The 17,523-nt window shown below is 34.5% G+C and overlaps 1 long non-coding RNA gene across 1 annotated transcript in view; it reads left to right on the top strand.

The window, feature by feature from the left end:
* The window catches only part of LOC136039785 (uncharacterized), a 131,216-nt gene that overhangs the window by 84,436 nt on the left and 29,257 nt on the right, over nt 1-17,523 (top strand). The window contains exon 2 of the long non-coding RNA XR_010620557.1: nt 10,092-10,366. This is a non-coding gene — a long non-coding RNA (uncharacterized LOC136039785). The remainder of the gene's footprint in view (nt 1-10,091; nt 10,367-17,523) is intronic.

A 17,523-nucleotide genomic window follows, 5' to 3' on the forward strand; every position in this document is an offset into this window, starting at 1 on the left:
AAAGCTCCCCGAGCATATACCCCTTTTTTAACCCCTCCCCCAACTGAAAAATCCCCCTGAAAACGTCTGTACACTTCCCAATAACCATTACTATATGTAAAAAAAAAACAAAAAACAAACAAACAAACAAATAAACACGCATCCCCTTCTGGCAAAAATATACAAAATTCCACATTTTTGTAGATAGGAGCTTGAAACTTCTACAACAGGGTTCTCTGATACGCTCAATCTGATGGTGTGATTTTGTTAAGATTTTATGACTTTTAGGGGGTGTTTTCCCCTATTTTCTAAAATAAGGCAAATTTGCTCAGGCTCGTAACTTTTGATGGGTAAGACTAAACTTGATGAAACTTATATACTTAAAATCAGCATTAAAATACAATTTTTTTTATTTAACTTTTATTGTTCCATTTTTAGAGTTTTGGTTACTATTGAGCCGGGTCGCGCCTTACTACGGTTCGTTACCACGAACTGTTTGATAGTCAAAAAGTCAAATAGCTATGCCTTAGGGATGATATACCGCCCCCCCAGAGCCCATGGGGAAAGTTTTTTAAGTTATAAGTTGCCCATAGGCTGGTAATTTGGAAATGGGAGTATGTTTCATACTTGGACTCCAAAAAATGAAGAAAATTAAGGCAAAACTTTTAGAGAATGTTAATTTAAAAAATTAAAAAATTTAAAAACCCTATATGTAGGTGGGTTGTCAAAAGGCCATAGAATAAATATTCAAGGACTAAGCTGGCATTAACAAAACGGTATCAAATTGAAGCTTTAAGGGATTTTGAGAAGGACATTGAAAAAGGAGTGGAGGGTAACTAGTCCCTCCCCTCTTAACCTTTTCGATCCCCCTCCCAAACACTGATAAGAATCTTATAAAGCCATCTGATTCAAAATACTCATAATGTCTAATAGATGTGTTTCCGGGGCCCCCTCTTCAACGCGAAAAAGACCCCCTGAGAACGTCTGTACACTTCCCAGTAACCATTACCATATATAAACCATGGTCAAAGTTTGTGAATTGCAGCCCCTCCACTGGGGACTCTGGGGGATTAAGTCGTCCTGAAAGACATAATTATTAGGTTTTTCGACTATGCTGAACAAAATGGCTAACTCAAAATTTTGATCTGGTGACTTTGGGAAAAATTGAGAGTGGGAGGGGGCCTAGATACCCTCCATTTTTGTCAGTTAAAAAGGACACTAGAGCTTTTAATTTCTGTTAGAATGAGCACTCTAGTGACATTCTAGGACCACTGGGTCGATACGATCTCCCGTGGAAAAAAAATACAAATAAACACGCATTCGTAATCTTTCTTCTGATGTGGAATACAAAATTCCACATATTTGCAGATAGGAGCTTGAAACTTCTACAATAGGGTTCTCTGATAAGGTAAATCTGATGGTGTTATGGTGTTATTTTTTCCCTTGCCTTTCAGGGGGTGTTTCCCCCTATTTTCTATAATGAGGCTAATTTTCTCAGGCTAGTAAATGGGTTAGACTAAACTTGATGAAACTTATACAATTAAAATCAGCATAAAAATGCAATTATTTTGATGTAACTATTGGTGTCAAAATTCCATTTTTTGAACTTTTGGTTACTATTGAGCCGGGTCGCTCCTTACTACAGGTCGTTCCCACGAACTGTCCGATTTATTCGATTGAATTAAATAAAAACGAACAAGTTTTTTAACTGAAAGTAAGGAGCGACATTAAAACTTAAAACGAACAGAAATTACTTATATGAAAGGGGCTACTCCCTCCTTAACGTTCCGCTCTTTACGCTAAAGTTTGACTCTTTCTCTCAACTCTACTTTTTAATACGGTAAAAAACTTTTGCGTAAAGAGCGGGACGTTGAGGAGGGAACAGTCCCTTTCATATACGAAGTAATTTCTGTTCTTTAAGTTTTAATTTAAGCCGACTTAGAGTTTTCGCAATTGAGAAGAAGAGTCTACCTTTACGAAAAATCACACATTTAATAAAACTATAGCCTTTAATTACTACAAAGAATGGGTTGCATGCATAGGGTGCAGCCCCCTTCATAAATATAATAATTTCTCTTCAGGCGAAATTCGCTTTCATTTGGAAAAACTTTTGCGTTTATTTACTTTTTTCAATATTACATCCTGGACTCTTTCAAATGCAAGAACCCCTTAACTTCCAATGTTTGTATTCCAGTTTCAATTTAATTATAACAGCTTTTTGATCACCATGATTATCTAAAAAAATATATCTCTCAGGGGGAAGGGGTGTTAAAATATCAAAATGAATCTTTGGACCGTAACTATCGTTTTTGTGCTAGAGAAAAATCTAATCTAGTAGGGCTCATATCCAGGGGGGTATCCTGTTTAAACTACTTCCCCCCTCAAATACTTTTTGACTCGTAAATTGATCGTAAAAATGCGGGTAAACTGCTATTTCTTCTACAAAATAGAAGAATATTTTTCCGAATAGCAAACTGGTCTTTAAATATGAACAAAAAAACCTTATGTAAGACCGATAGACTAATTGGGAGGCAAACCCCTTCCTCTTTATTCTCTTGGTAGCCCCCCCCCCCTCAAACAAGACTCCTGGATACAACCCTGAATTCAGCCTTTATGATCCTAGAAAGCTTGGTTCTAAAAATGCAATTTTGACACCCTCTTCGACAGAAAAACTAAATGGCCCCTCCCCTTCTTAATAGTAGGCTTACTCTGCAGTACAGCCAAGTAAGTTGTTAAAGTCTCAACTTAACCAACTGAGCAAGTTAAAGATTAAAGATAATTGTCTAGAAGCGCAATAACCGTAATTTTTTTATAGACTGCATACAAGCTCAGACATAGATGCTCATCCGCGCAGCATTACGGACTTTCAAACTGCGAGGCTTCATCATATGCTTTAAATGGTTTCATACCGATCAGAGACTTCAAAATTTCCGCTTAATTAAGTTAGCCCTCTTCGGGGCATAATCTCTTTTGATGCTTAAAAACGATACTAAAACTTCTAATTTGTGTTTCATTGAGTTGACGAGCGGGGAGGGATGTAAGAAGACATAAAATTTTGTGCTGGAGGAAATGGGCAAGTTTTTTTTCTCTGATCCTAAAAATGAGCATACAAAATGATTTTTCTCTTTATCGTTGTCGTCCTATAGTCTCTGCAGCTAGTTAAGAAATAATTTGCTTAAACCAAGATACTCTGTAAAATTACTTCTATCTACTTGTTTGACATGTTTCTTTCCTCAAACAGTTTGCACCATCACATTAGGAGTTTGAACCTCATGTAAATATTGTGTCAACATAAGACACCGGAGATTGTTAGTTCAGATGCTTCCATCACGACTACACTAATGGGATTTGCCCTCCGGAGGGATTACGGTCGGTGCTTAGCCGACCGTAAACCAAACTACTGACGTTCTTTCTTGTTCCGTGATCCATGACATGAAAAACGGGAGTACAAGGGAATTTATAAGCCTTGTGTCCAAAGTTGGTGCCTGGAATCAATTATCGGAATTTATCATGTTTTGACGACTCATTTTAATAAACACTGAAAGAAAGGGAATCGTTTACTCTGGCATCAACCCTGATAAGTTAAAAGGGCTTACCTCCAGCTTTTCTTAGTGGCTATTTTATAGATTCCCCGAATCAGTCTAAAATGATACACATTTAAAAGACACCAGAAAGCTCAAAATCCTATCCAGGGATGAATTGCTTATTTTTATATACAAAAAAGTTTACAACACCTTAACATAAAGTCCACCTGTAAAGTCTCTTTGCTTGGAGATGAGGCTTTGTGTGTTACTGGGGTGACCTTAAGCATTTGAGGGTATCACTTAAAAAAATTGCTAGTTAATAATTTTTTGTTAATAGTAGATTTCTTATACTGTGCATTATTAACAAAAAAAATATTTTTATTTGGTTTATATTTTGTATTATCTACGGTTTTACTCTTTGGGACAATAATATTAGTTCCTTACTTACTTCTATTTTCCATCTAATTCCTTTCTTTTATTTTTATCGGTTTGGCGCCCCAAAATAATCGCTTTAAATCTTCGGGCCCGGCCCCCCCCCGAAATTTCGTGAAATGTTTAATTTCCCCACGGTTTCTTGGGATTTCTGGCAAAAGTAGGACATTTATTAAGAATCTAGATAAATGTGTGAAGCCTTTTTTTGGGATTTTACAGCATGTAATTATCCGGTCAAGTCACTGCCCAATTATTAACTCATTTTCTGTCTAACTTTTTACCCTCTTTGAAGTAATTAGCGATTGTACTGTTATTTTTTTTCGTAAAGAGAGTTTGCTTTCCACAGCAAAATAGAATTATCCTTGATATTAGGGTGTTTATCCCCCCTTTTCAGGATAAAGTACAGCTTTCAATGGATCAATTTTGGAAACTATGATTTTTCGTTAAAATCGACGTTTTCGCAATACAAGAACTACTCCCCACAGCACCCATATTGCACTGTTGACCCTAAAATTTCCATTTCAGTGGGATATAATAGATTAATCACTGGTCCTGAATCGCTATGAACATAACCTGAGCCTAAAACGTACTTTTGAGGCTTCTGTCTTTCCCCCCCCCCCATCCGCTACAATACTACAGATTAAAGTTATTCTTTATTTTCTGATGTACGTGCTTTTTGCATTTATTTAGCTACTAAATAAAAAAAGTACTTCTTTATATCTGCTGTTTCGAAGGTTTTGCCCCCCCCCCCCGAAAAAAATTCCTGCGTACGTGCCTGCCTTAAAGATAGAATTTTAGCATTAGTTCTGCGGAATGCAAGCAGCAGGTCAATAAACAGCCGAATTGGACAGTTGACCGGATGAGATTTTTTCCGAAAAATCTTCGAATTATCCAGAAATCATTGGTGCAGTGATAGCTTCATCCTGATAAAAATTGAAACAAGGCCCATAGTAATCAAAAATTCAAAAACATGCTTTAAAAACTGCGTTGTGAAAAATTTCGGAAAAAGTGAGGAGCGACCCGGCTCAATAGCACCCGAAACTCTAAAAAACATAATTTCGATACCAATAGTTACATCAAAAGAATTGCATTTTAATGTGGATTTTAAATATATAAGTTTCATCAAGTTTAGTCTTACCCATCAAAAGTTACGAGCATGAGAAAATTTGATTAATTTAGAAAAATAGGGGGAAACATCCCTTAAAAGTCATAGAAGACTTAACAAAAATCACACCGTCAGATTCAGCGTATCAGAGAACCCTACTGTAGAAGTTTCAAGCTCCTATCTACAAAAATGTGGAATTTTGTATTTTTTGCCACTAAACAGATCACGGATGCGTGTTTATTTGTTTGATTTTTTGTTTTTGTTTTTTCCCCAGGGGTCATCGTATCGACCCTGATCCTAGAATGTCACGAGAGGGCTCATTCTAACCGAAATTAAAAGTTCTAGTGCCCTTTTAAGTGACCAATAAAATTGAAAGGAACCTAGGACCCCTCCCACGTTCATTTTTTCCCAAAGTCACCGAATCAAAATTCTGAGATAGCCATTTTATTCAACATACTCAAAAAAACCTAAAAACTATGTCTTTCGGGACGAATTACTCCCCCACAATTCCCGTGGGAGTGGCTGCATTTTACAAACTTTGACCAGTGTTTACACATAGTAATGGCAATTGGGAAGTGATCAGACACTTTCAGGGGGGATTTTTTTGGTTGAGGGGAGGAGTTGTGTGGGGGGAACCTTCTATGGATGAATTTGTGATGGGGAAGAGAATTTCCATGAAGGGGGTGCAGGATTTTGTAAGCATTTTTTAAAGAGCAAAGGAAAAATAAATACGAAAGAGTTTTTTCAACTGGAAGTAAGGAGCAGCATTAAAACTTAAAAGGAACAGAAATTATTATATTTATGAGGGCTTCACCTCCTCCTTATATCTCTCTCTTTAAGCTAAAGTAATTTTATTAATTTCAACTATTCATTCTACGGCTTTTGTGATTCAGCGGTCATTCTTAAGGAATTGGGACAACATTTAAGCTTTAATGTAAAGAACGAGGTATTGACGAGGGGGCGAACCCCCTCATATACATACGAATTCAAAACATACAAATTTAGAAGTTCGTTACGTAAGTTAATTCGTTAGTTACGTATATTTTTACTAATAAAAACGTTCGTAAAATTAAAATTTCTAGTTGCCTTTTTAAGTAACCAAAAAACTGGAGGGTAACTAGGCCTACTCCCCAGCACCTTTTTTTCTCAAAATCGTACGATCAAAACTATGAGAAAGCCATTTAGCCAAAAAAATAAATTAATACGCAAATTTAATTATTCATGCGTGGAGAGCCAAAATCAAAACATGCATTAATTCAAAAACGTTCAGAAATTAAATTAAAAAACAAGTTTTTTTAACTGAAAGTAAGGAGTAACATTAAAATTTAAAAAGAACAGAAATTACTCCTTATATGAAAGTGGCTGTTCCCTCCTCAACGCCCCGCTCTTTATGCTAAAATTTTTTACTGTTTAAAAAAGTAGAGTTGAGAGGAAGAGTCAAACTTTAGCGTATAGGGCGGGTCCTCCTCAACTCCCCGCTCGTTACGCAAAAGTTTTTTACTGTTTTAAAAAGTAGAGTTGAGAGAAAGAGTTAAACTTTAGCGTTTAGCGAGGCGTTGAGAAGGGAACAGACCCTTTCATATACGGAGTAATTTCTGCTCATTTTAAGTTTTAATGTCGCTCCTTATTTTCAGTTACAAAAACTTGTTTTTCTATTTAATAGCTGATTCAGGAGAGGAACTGTTTTTGTGATTAGTCTTAAAATGAAAGTTATTGACCAAAATAATTTTATGGAAATTTCAAAAACAGAAGAAAAAGAGCTCATTTCGACCAGAATTCAAAGACCTAGTTCACGTTTTTAGTCATAAGAGGAATCACGGCAATACATTGGTTTCAGACTTACCGATTTCAGGCAATTGTCACACTAAACAGCAACCACGGCCGGAACAGAGACATAACTTATCGAGCAAAAATTCTGAGAACTATTGCAAATTATGTTTATATAGCCTCCCAGTATAAGAGGCAGTGCTGGCAGATGATGTATTTCCATTCCTAAACATACGTGCAGTCCTTAATAAAGGAGTAGTTATTATATGTATGCAATAAAATTATGTTTTTAGAATGTCGCAAAGTTACGCAGCAGCTATTCGGGTGGAGGCTTGTGGATTCTTTTTATGCGAAGGAGGATACCTAAGGCCTAAAAAAACCTTAATAGGACCAACTTTTCATGGGAGAAATTTCAGACGTTTTGGATGAATGTTGGAGGAAGTGTACGATATGAGTGTTGGGGGGAAGGAGCGAAAGTTTTCCGCCTGTTGTGGAATTAGAATTTATTGACGAAAATTCTGATTCATTTTCGAGAAGAAATACACTATGGGAGCCCTTTTTTCAAAGTATTTTTATGCAAAAGTTAAACTTCGTTGTAAAGAGTTGTCTTTAAGAGGGCATTAGCTTCCGTCAGATTTAAATAATTTCTGAAACCAGGTTTAAACAATTATAATAAATAAGGTTTATAATAAATAAGATTTATTTCATTTCTGAAACCACAAAGACGTATGACAAAACAAAAGACGTTGGACAACGAAGAAGAACACGAGGGCAATGAAAAAGGAGAACCAGGAAAAATTTTCAGCCATTTACTTCTAATCAGCTTTCCTCAGTGCTGGAAGAAGATTAAAAAAAATGTTGATTTTGAAAAGAGAAGAGGAACATATCCCTAAAAAATTTCTCGAGCATGGCTGAAGAAAATATCCTCAAACTTAATTCAATTTATGGATTTATTTTAATAAAATTCCAAGAGTTTGCTTAATTTTTCTATGCTGAAGTAGATTTTTTATCAAAATTTTTAAATCTTGGCTAATCGGCTCGTTTACTACCGCTACTACTACATTACTACTACTACTACTACATTAGCTTCCGTCAGATTCAAATAATTTCAGAAACCAGGTTTAAATAATTATAATAAATAAGGTTATATATAAATAAGGTTTAAATAGTTTCTGAAACAACAAACAAGTATGACAAAACAAGAGACGTTGGACAACGAAGAAGAACAAGGTAAATCAAAGGCAATGAGAAAGGAGAACCAAAATAATTTTCAGTCCTCAGTGCTGGAAGAAAATTAAAAAATATTGATTTTGAAAAGAGAAGAGGAACATATCTCTAAAAAATTTCTGGAGTATGGCTGAAGAAAATATCCTCAATTTTATGGATTTATTTTATTAAAAATTTTAAGATTTGGCTTGATTTTCTATTCTAAAGTAGATTTTTTGTCAAAATTTGCAAATCTTGGCTAATTAGGTTGTTTAGGAAACCCTTGTATATGGTATCAGAAATGAACAGAAATTAGAGTGAAACAAAGTTTTTTTTATGAAATTAAAGATCTACATTAAAGTTGAAAGCAAGCATAAATTAAAATCTATATCAGGAGAAATGTTCTGTCTCCTAGACCCCCACTCTTTACGCGAAAGTTTCATTTCTTTCCTCAATCATTCAAGAACGACTGATTTATCTAAAGAACAATGGGAATAGGAAGAAAACTGTTTCCCACAACGAATCAAGAACGGGAGGGCTTATTAATGTACTTTTGTTTTAAACAATAAAATTCAATCCCTAATTACCTGTCATAATTAATAGCCAGGTTTTTCGCACTCATGTTTTCAGTAAAACACTATAGGACGTTGACAGAAAGAGTGGTATGAGGGGAAACACAGATGTAAGAGTAGCCTCCTTATAAAAGGACAACTTTTGTTCGTTTTGATTTTTAAGGTTGCTTTTTACTTTGGTTAGAAAAATGTGTTCTTTTCGATTTAATCAAAAACTACAACTGTCATCCCAATGTTTCTTACATACCTTTAAGTCAATAGGCTAAGACTCGTTTCCATTGCTCATGTTGTTGGGTTATTTAAAAAAAAAATTCTGCCCTTTTCTGATTTTGCTGGCTATTGTAAAAAAAAAGCTAACCAGGTTTTTCGAATTCATGTTTTCAGTAAAACGCTGTAGGAATTTGACAGAAAGAGTGGTAGGAGGGGCACAAAGAAATAGGAATAGCCTCCTCCTAAAAGGAAAACTTCTGTTCGTTTTAAGTTTTGAGGTTGCTTTTTACTTCGGTTAGAAAAAATGTATTCTTTTCAATTTAATCAAAAACTAAAACAGTCATCTTAGTTTTCCTCACATACCTTTAAGTCGATGAAACTCGTTTTGATTTCTCGTGTTGTTTGGTTTATTTTACTTTTTTTCTATCTTTTCCTCATTTTGCTTGCATTTGTAACAAAAAAAAAGAAGAAAAACCCACTTCTATTAATAAAATAGACATTTAATGGATGATCTTATCTTAGCTTAACATATTTGAAAAGATATAAATTACTTTAGTTGAAATTACATTTGGTAAGATATGGTATGAAAACGAAAATGCTGAGCAGCAAATTTGAACTATAAATTTTAGAGTTTATGTGTTTTTTTTTTGTTGATGTTTTTTTTTTTTTTAGATAGATTCAGTTAGTTGCCTGTACTACAAAGAGCGAAGAATGCTACAAAATATAAAATTAATTCTTCCACAGCAATTGAAGATAAATTTTCATTTATTTGTTACTCCGTATCTTTTTCCAAGTGAGTTCCGACTTCTCTGTATGGTCCATCACTTCCTTGACATCTCTGATATCCACTATCAGAAGAAAGGCATTTACTTCCAGGTCTAGGCTATGTACTAATAAAAATGTAATATATATATTTTTTTTAAACGGGATGTCTTTCATAATAAACACTAAAACAGGAAATTAAAGCAAACCTTAAGACATGAGAAACATTGATTGTGTCTTTATGTTAAATATGTATATTAATACTACTACTACTAACAATTCATCGCAAAACCAAGCCACCTAAGGCTAAAACGGCTACGTGCGCTCCTCCTCTATCACAATGTATTCAAAGCTCTCCTTTTTGAGGAAACACAATTCCGGTTTCCTTTGAATCTTTCTTTACGCCATCCTTCAACCCCAATCGGAGATAACGTTTAGCCCTAGACGGTTGGCCAAAAAGGACAATATTTTGCAATCTGTCATCCTTCGTCTGCAGAACGTGCCCTAGCCATCTCAACCTTTCTCTTATTATAGCCCTAAAAAGAAACATTGAACAACACTTTTGGTACAGCCTACTGTTTGAAATATGGTCAGTCAGTCGAGCTCCCAAAAAATCTATTGAGAGTTTCTCTGGAAAACATCCTTCATTTTTCGGACTGCTCATTGTCATCACTGGCCACCGTCAGTACTGTAGCTTCGAATGTTCTAATCTTGGTTTGCAGACTTATTTTCCAATTCTTCACAATTTTGGCTATTTTACTTTCGACATCTTCAAGACACCCTCGATCTTTACAAACAATACTACCAAGGTAAGTCATCTTTCCTTATTCCTAGCCTTAGCGACCTAGTCCTCTTAAAATTTGTTTACAAACGTATTCTAGCACCCTGAACTCGCAAAACCTTGATAAGTTCCTTCATTTTGCCCACATTTTCAACTTAAAGCTTAAATCATCAGCATAATCTAATTCTAGGAAGTTTTTCATCCCCATTTGATTCCGTGTTATATGGGTATTACTAGGGGTTATATGTGTTTAATTCCGTGTTGTTGTGTGTCACCTTACTGTTACACTAAGTTCTGTGCATTAAAATATAAATCCAAACGTACTATTAACCCTTGTAGTCACAGAGCATAATTAAAAAATAAAATCGATAAACTGGTCATCTGCAATATTTAACTAGCTAATATAAATACTGGCTAATTCACACTAGTACCAAGCATTCGAAATCAAACTTAACAAACCTACATTATCCCTGTAATATTCGTTCAGCTATTCAACAAAAAATGCGGTTCTAGTTTCGATAATTCATTAACTTTAAGAAAAGATTCAGAAAACTCGTAATGAGCAATACACTGACCTGATAAATATTTCCAGAAAATCCAGGAAATTAGTTATGAGCAATAGACTGCCCTATTGAATATTTCCAGAAAATCCAGAAAATTAGCTATGAGCAATTGACTACCCTGCTGAATATATAAAAAAAAAAAAAAAACAAAAAAATTAGTGATGAGCAATAGGCTGCCTTGCAGAATAATACCAGAAAATCCAGGAAAATGCTTATGAGCAGTAGACTGCCCTGCTGAATATATCCAAAAAATTAGTTATTAGCAATAAACTGTCTTGCTGAATATTACCAGAAAATCCAGAAAATTAGATATGAGCAATTGACTGCCCTGCTGAATATACCCAAAGAATCCAAAAAATTAGTTATGAGCAATTGACTGCCCTGCTGAATATACCCAAAGAATCCAAAAAATTAGTTATGAGCAATAAACTGCCTTGCTGAATATTACCAGGAAATCCAGAAAAATGGTTATGAGCAGTAGACTGATGTGCCGAATATTTCCAGAAAATCCAAACAAGTGGATATGAGCAATAGACTGCCCTGCTGAATATATCCAAAAAATTAGTTATTAGCAATAAACTGTCTTGCTGAATATTACCAGAAAATCCAGAAAATTAGATATGAGCAATAGACTGCCTTGCTGAATATACCCAAAGAATCCAAAAAATCCTTGCTGAACATTTTTGTTCTTGTTCATTATACATTATCACAATGGGATCTTGCATATCCTATTCTTTAGAAATATTGTTTTTGAAATCTGTAAGTTGACCCGTCAAGTAAAAGGAACTCCTTGGGTACAGCTTCCACTTGCTTATTGGGCAATAAGGCTTTGTATAAACCTTGTCTTTTAGGTTTAAGGGCTTGGCTACTTCAAGCTAGCAATCAAAGTTTTGTTTTCATGACATTAAAAAATAGTAATTTCCAAAGTGGATATTTTAAAAGAAATGTGAATTAGGTTTCCGCGGTGAAAATAAATCAGATTCACTGCGTTTATTCTTGGGAAATCCTTCCGTTTTTGCATCCATCCCTGTTATTCCCAGGATTTTCCGGATGCACTCGAATAAACTGGGAATATAAATTCTTTCTAAACGCGTGTCGACAGACAATTGGTTAAATTTAGACCTGACATTTATATCCCTGAAACATTAGAATACTCTTGGAAATGCAATTGACCCAGGATCATCAAATTAAAGCGTGCCTTAAAAATTTAAATTTTTGTCAATTTAGAATTTAATTTATGTAAAAGGGGGATAATATTACAGAGATGGTAGTTTGTCTTTTATGAAGATTTTTTGGCATAGTGTCAGATGAATTAAATTACATTGTCAACCAAACTTAAAACCATTGAATAATAGTAGAGTGGCACCTATGCAAGAATTTTTTCCTGGGGGGGGGGGTGAGATAAATATTCGTCAGAATACAGTCAAATTATTTAAAAATTCTAGAAAACTAATAAAAGAATTTATGAAAAATTTAGGGGATATCCTATTCTTTAGAAATATTGTTTTTCAAAGCTATAAGTAGACCCGTCAAGCAAAAGGAACCCATTGGGTACAGCTTCTACTAGCTTATTGGGGAATAAGGCTTTGTATAAGCCTTGTCTTTTAGGTTTAAAGGTTTTGGCTACTTCAAGATAGCAATCAGAGTTTTGTTTTCATGACATTGAAAAATAGTAATTTTAGAAAACTAATAAAGGAATGTATCAAAAATTTAGGAGGTGACCCACAAAACGTGCATGATTGGCTGCTAGAATAAATTGGCACACCCAGCCTTTTGATTGAGAAGATCAATAGCCATGGTTTTTTTGCAGAGGGCGTAAAAGTCTGCATCAATTTCTAATACATTTCCTAATTTATTTTTTAGACACAGATAATCAGGAACAGATTTAGCTGTTTCTGGGTCCCATTTGTACCTTCAGTACCCACTACATGACATAAAATGAAAGGTTGCTAACAAGTATACTGCTAACAAGGCCTTATCCAGGATTCTGTTTGGGGGAGGGGTATCAGAAACTTCAAAAAATGTATTTTTATGCATTTCCATGACGTTTTTATTAGTCCGACAAACATCCTGGGTGAAGGAGCTCAAACCCCTAACACCCCCTCCTAGATACGACCTTGGTTACCAAATACCCGCGATCCATCGAAGCTACAGATTTGTCTAAAAAGACAAAAGAAAAAAGAAAAAATCATAAAAAGTGAAACAATTTAACATATGTATTTTACAAAAAAAACATAGCCTATTTTTAAGGCTCCTCCTCCACTGTTAAGTTCTCTTATGGTTGCTATTATTTTGTATTATTTCACGCTAATCACACTAGATCACACTACTCCTCAATAGTTCAAGCTGTGGTATTTCGGATTTTTGAATTTTTCAAATCTGCTTTGTTAAGTCCTTCTGATTTTTCCACAAGAACTAATGTAATAAACAAAAAAACATCTATGCAACTCAAATATTAATATCTAAATGATAAACATAATGTGTATGGTATCAAAGCAAATGAATAACCTTTGGCTATTAGATTGGTATATAGATGGATAGCTAGATTTATTCAGCGACATTAATAATAACAATAAATTCAATGGTAAAATACCAGTACGTCATTAAACCTTAGAGAGAAAAAAAATCATATTGCAGAAAGAAAAAATAACCCAGAAATCAAGAACTGTTTATTATTTTTCTGAAGATACCAAAGAAATGGCGCTTTTTAGCAGATCCTGTAAGTGTCAGAATCTGAAGCTACTAGAGGACTGAAGTCCGATCAGAAAGATGGAATAAATTGAATTAGAATATTCAATTAATTAATTAAGTAATAAATAATTGTTAATTATTTTTCTGAAGATACCAAAGAAATGGTGCCTTTTAGCAGATCATGTTAGTATCAGGATCTGAAGCTACTAGAGGACTTAAGTCCGATCAGAAGGACGGAATAAATTGAATTAGAATACTCAATCAATTAATTAAGAAATAAAGAATTGTTAATTATTTTTCTGAAGATACAAAAGGAATGGCACTTTTTAGCATATCCTGTTAGTGTCAGGATCTGAAGCTACTAGAGGATTGAAGTCCAATCAGAAGGATGGAATAAATTGAACTAGAATATTAAATTAATTGATTAAGAAATAAAGAATTGTCAATTATTTTTCTGCAGATACCAAAGGAATCGCGCTTTTTAGCAGATCCTGTTAGTGTCAGGATCTGAAGCTAATAGAGGATTGAAGTCCGATCAGAAGGATGGAATAAATTGAATTATAATATTCAATTAATTAACTCAGAAATAAAGAATTTTTTATTATTTTTTGAAGATACAAAAGAAATATAATTTTTAGCAGATCCTGTTAGTGTTAGGATCTGAAGCTACTAGAGGATCGAAATCCAATCAGAAGGACGAAATAAATTGAATTAGAATATTCAATTAATCATTCAGAAATAAAGAATTGTTTATTATTTTTCTGAAGATACCAAAAGGATGACGCTTTTTACCATATCCTGTCACTGAAGCTACTTGAGGATTGAAGTCCGATCAGAAGGATGGAAGCGATTGAATTAGAATGTAGTCAGAATTAAGAGGATAATGCTTAGATTAATTAGAGACAATGGACTGTAGAATCACCATGATATGATCTAGTTCAAAGGGTTCCGCGTATTTGAAAAAAAAACGCAAAAAAGAATATAAAGAGTCGTCAAAATCAAGTAATATCACATTAACCGAACAGTTTGTTTCAAATTTATAGCGCCTTGTTCTGTCATATACTTAAGAAAGCGGTTTCAGAATGAAAAAAAAACTTGCATAGTAGGTCAAGAAGCCACATAAGACTGACTTAAACAATGAAAGATAATTTTTAGAATTAACCCGGGAAAATGTATTTGAGCTTCCTAGGAGTTCCAAAATTTTTCAAAATCTCATTTTAGATAGGCTTTTATTATGCTCATAAATTTTATTCCAATATCTGTGAACTTCAACATCTCTAAGTCAAATTCTGTCAATCAAATTTATAATAAATGGACCTCCAAGGGACTCTGGCTCCTTTCAAGCTCAGCAAAAGGCAAAAAGGAGCAAGGAAGTCGCGGAGGTATCAAGGTTGCAAGGAAAGAGGCAGATTTGAATGCAAAGTTGAAGATATGAATCGATCGAAGGCAGATGAATTGGTTACTGAGTCAAATAAATATTCTTTTTTCAGAAAAACTCGAGCTTCAGTAGCCCAATTTGTGATATTTAGGTTTATCAACCTTTGTTTGCTGAAAAACTTGGCAAAATCAAAATCTTTTTAAATATGGTTTGAAAAAAGACAAAAAAAATATGATTCGGACTTATTTTGTACTGGGCAACAAAACTTGAAGCTCGCAGGTTCTAGCCTCAGCCTCAACCTCACCCTTTTCAGAAGTACCTTTCCATTAGTCTGCATGGCATACGCATGCATAAGGTTTGCGGATCTATTACATCTACTGCGGGGTGGAGAGTTCAGACCAGAAATAGTTAGCCAATGTAAGACATCCCTGTTTTATGTGCTAAAGAAAGATTCTAAACTCTTAGAGAATCGATTCAGAATCAATTGTTTTGCCACAAAAATGATAGCTTTTTAGTCTATATCTGAAAAAAACCAAAGATATTATTTAGTTTTTAATTTATGGGAAGGGGGTTAAAAACAAGATTTATTCCTGAAAGAAGGCTAAGGCCTATAAAACAAAACAAAAAGTTTATTTTCAACAAAATCTTTCATTGTGAGGAGCATAGTTTAATGATTCCCTTTACCCCTAAGGAGGTATACCCTCAGGTTCTTTTTCAGATGGCATTACTGGAGCTGGTAATAAATTTTACCATCGTTAAATTATCTTTGAAGTTAAATTTATATCTATATACTTACTAATATGCCGTTTGCTGAGCTTCAATTCAATAAATGTCTAATCTATTTCAAGCTTTAAACTTCCAAGCTTTAAACTTGCAACTGATAAAAGGTAGGGGAAAGATGGGTCGTGAAGTTGACATAGGTTCAGTTTTTTTGTCCAGTTTTCACTTAAATATAAACGAATCGGTCTGGCAAAAATAAAAAGGAAAAAAAAGAGTTATCAGACCCTCTAGATTTCCCAAAACCAGGGATCTTCCAATGGCAAAAGTCTAACTATAAAAAACCTACCTTTTAGTCTTCTTAGGTAGTTACTCTCAGTTAATCACAAATCTTAAGCTCTGAAGACATCGTTTGACGTTGTATAACTGGTACATGGAGCAAATATGTATTTCTCATTTTATAACCAGTGTCAGTTGTCACGCCACCACCCTCCCGGCTCAAATCAGGAGTGGGCCCTGAGAGGGATCCCGCCCTCCCCTTGGAATGGCTCTGCTTACAGACGCTGTTTGCTGAGCAAACATAAGTAATACATGCTTTAACAAGTATTCCTAGTCATCGGACACGCACTCGTATCTCCTATATCATATGGGTCTGGACAATCCAAAGAATGTGGACTTTGAGATTTTGGAAAAGTCCGAGCGCAGCACAACTCTGAAGTAACTCATCATCCTCTTCGTATGGACATAATGAATAGCTGCTAACGAGGTGATCTTAAAGATGATTAAACCTATTTTGGAGGTGATTTTAAGTGTTTCGACCGCGGATATATGAGATTGTCCTTTTCCCTTTTACCTTCTCCATGCTTGTTTCATATTTGTACTTGCAAATATCGCGCATTATTTGCGGTACTGTAATCCTACAAAATTATAATAGCTAAAAGGTGTAAGAACATGAAATTTAAAGATGCATACATGTTTCTAAACATTTTCATGCATTAAATGGACAGCTGAAAATCATTCCATGGTTTCTTACCTATTGCCTAAAATGAAAATTTACGTTTCACTTTTCATGGTTTAAATTAATATTTTATTACATTGCTGTAAACGGTGCTGTATCCAATAGCAAATCCCAAAAAAAGTCCCGACTCTTAGGGCCACCTACACATTTGTTTTGTAATTCATTTCAACTCACCCAGCATGCACCATTCCTTGGATTTAAGCTACAGAATCTACTTAAGTTATGGACTATTTTTGGGCATTTAGTTTGTTTTGATTACCATTTTAATCCAAGTTATGATCGTAAAAAACTTATAGTCATCATCAAGATAGTTATGTTATTAACCTCTCCATCAGTGATGCCAATTCCCGAAGACATAGTGAGCATAGGGGCCGAAACTGTATTTTTCAAAATCTAGTTAGGGGTATGGCTATTTTCATAGGGATCATACCGAAAACGGTATTATTTAGTGTAAACATCAAAAAAAGTTTTTTCAAAATTTATGGATGGAGGCAAATGCCACAAGCTGCCCACCAATTGGTGTTACTGTTTTCCTTAATATGTATTTAACTTAAAGTTCTACTCACGCTTTTTACATTTTCCGTTATCATTCGCAAAAACTAATGACTCAGTGTTCGAGTTGTAAATCCCTCAGAGTTTTGTTGTTGAAGGGCTTTTTCCAAGTACTTATTGACTTAGACTAATCAAAAATAGGAGCATGGCGGACTTTCTCCACCCATTAATGCGATTATTTTGCGAAATATGCAAAAACAAGGAGTTTATTAAAAGCGAACAGCCATTGTATTATGAGCCATTTAATCAAAAAGGAATAAGGAATA

Source organism: Artemia franciscana, chromosome 20 (assembly GCF_032884065.1).
Source record: "Artemia franciscana chromosome 20, ASM3288406v1, whole genome shotgun sequence".
In the NCBI taxonomy this organism is placed as follows: domain Eukaryota; kingdom Metazoa; phylum Arthropoda; class Branchiopoda; order Anostraca; family Artemiidae; genus Artemia; species Artemia franciscana.